The sequence below is a fragment of the Hylobates moloch genome, unplaced genomic scaffold (assembly GCF_009828535.3).
Source record: "Hylobates moloch isolate HMO894 unplaced genomic scaffold, HMol_V3 SCAFFOLD_12135, whole genome shotgun sequence".
NCBI classification, from domain to species: domain Eukaryota; kingdom Metazoa; phylum Chordata; class Mammalia; order Primates; family Hylobatidae; genus Hylobates; species Hylobates moloch.
In genome coordinates this window covers 1-1,852 of record NW_026664410.1, presented here as the reverse complement: position 1 = coordinate 1,852, position 1,852 = coordinate 1, and the positions used below count along the sequence as shown (strand labels likewise).

Below are 1,852 nucleotides of genomic sequence, written 5' to 3'. Positions count from 1 at the left end.
TGTCGATGAGCTGCAGAGGGTGGAGAGAGACACAGGCCTGCAGCAGCCGAGGTAAAGCCCACCCTCCATCTCCCCAGCTACTCCATCCACTAATCCAACCCCCAACCCTTATATCACAGGGGTTTGCTGAGCGCCGGGCAATGGGGGGATAGCAGACAAAAGCCAGGCCTGGGCCTGGTCTTCCTGTGGCTGGCATGTGGGATTGACCTTTTGGGTATGAGTCCGGGAGAGGGGAGAAGATGGCAGGCTTTGCAGCTTGACCTACTTTGGTGGTAGGGCTCAGGGGAGGCGAGCTCTGTTCGATGGTCCCCTCCAAGACCAAGGGGCTGGGTGTCCTAGGCTGCTGACATTTCTGGTGCTAGAAAAAAAAAAAAAAAAAAAACAGACATCCCAGGTGACCCCCTGCTTGTACTCCTCCTGCCCTGCCCAGCACCTGTGGGAAAAAATGCTGCCCCTCCCTGAGCCCCAGGTTCTCTGTGGCCCTGACGTGCTCCAGTTCTGGAGCTGGTCGGGAGGGACTGAGGAGTCTGGGGAAATGACTCCGGATCTTGCAAGAGGATCACTGAGCCTTGCCCTCTCTGAGAATGTGGGCCCAGAAGGGGCTGCAAGGTCTAGGGGTGTGGGGGGCTGACCCACTCTGGGCTAGACCCACAGGGCCCACAGAGTAATGCAGACAGCAAAGGCAGACTCATCCCTGGGGTGGGGGTACACCCAGACCCTCTGAGGTGGAGCCATCACCTCCTCCTCTTCATCCTCAGCCCCTGCAGCCCCCAGGTTGTCCTGGACAGTGTCCTCTGGGTCTGGCCCCTCCTTGCTCAGACTCAACTCCTCCAGGTGGACTTCGTCACTGTTCTCCTTTTCGCAGGCATGCAGGCTGGGCCTGTGGGTGGAAAGGGAGGCAAAGCCGTTCTAGGGCCATTGGATTGCTTGGTTGACCCCTTCCTTTTTCCAAGCCTCAGTTTCCCCATCTGCAAAGTGAAGGTAGTCAGGCTACTTGAGTGCCAAGGGATCTGAGACCCAAGCCCACTGGGAGAGAAGGTCCAGTGGCCTCAGAGCCAGCGCAGTCTTCTTGGGCCCCTGTGTCAGGGCCTGAGGCCCTTGGGGAACTGCCCAGTCCCAGCCAGGCAGGGCTCTACAGACTGAGGGTCCCTCAGGCACTGAGGCTGGGTTCAACCCCCAGCTTTCTGGCTGGGCCTCAGCTTGGCAGCTGCTCGCCCACCCAGTTGGTCTGGCGGGGTCCCCGCGGGGCCGGGCTGCCAGGGCCACCACTCCTGCTCTGCTCCCTGTGGGGGCCCTTGGGTGTTTGGGGGACTGGAGGCTGGGTCATTTGGAGGGCTAGGCAGGGGTAGGGGCCAGGTCACTGAGGAGCAGGGCCAAGGGGCTGCCGGCTGCGGGGGAAGGGAGGCCAGCCAGCTGGCAGCTTCCAGCGGCTCTGCATTTGAGCAGGACTGAACCTGGAGAAGAAGATGGGAAATTCTCGAATTTTCCATGATTTCAGGCCCCTGGGTGTGCATGCCAGCCAAGACCCAGACCCACCCGCCCAAAGTGGGCAGGGGTCTGAGCCAGCAGCAGCCACACAGAGGGGCCATTCAGGAGCAGGTCTGTGCAGCCAGGCAGGTGCAGAGGGTGGGGTGGCAGCCGCAGAGCTGGGCTCCACGGAAGAGTCAAAGCGCCCCCTGCTGGTGGGAGCAGCCTTGCCCGCCTAGGCCTGAGGCTAGGGAGAAGGGAGCTGCCCCATCTCAGAAAAGTAAGGCCGCTGACTCCCAAGTGCGTAGGGGGAGACTGAGGCCTGGGGAGGGGGGGCAGTGGGCACTGCGCCAGGCCAGGACCAGTGGCTCTTGGGGAGTGGGAG

At 61.8% G+C, this 1,852-nt stretch overlaps 1 long non-coding RNA gene across 1 annotated transcript; it reads right to left on the bottom strand.

Moving 5' to 3' along the window:
• Nucleotides 1-1,469, bottom strand: LOC116465603 (uncharacterized). Its single transcript, XR_004247232.2, has 3 exons — nucleotides 739-1,469; nucleotides 266-358; nucleotides 1-10 (listed from the first exon to the last, which is right to left on the bottom strand). It is a non-coding gene; the product is annotated as an uncharacterized LOC116465603 (long non-coding RNA).
• Between the last annotated feature and the right edge of the window lie 383 nt (nucleotides 1,470-1,852).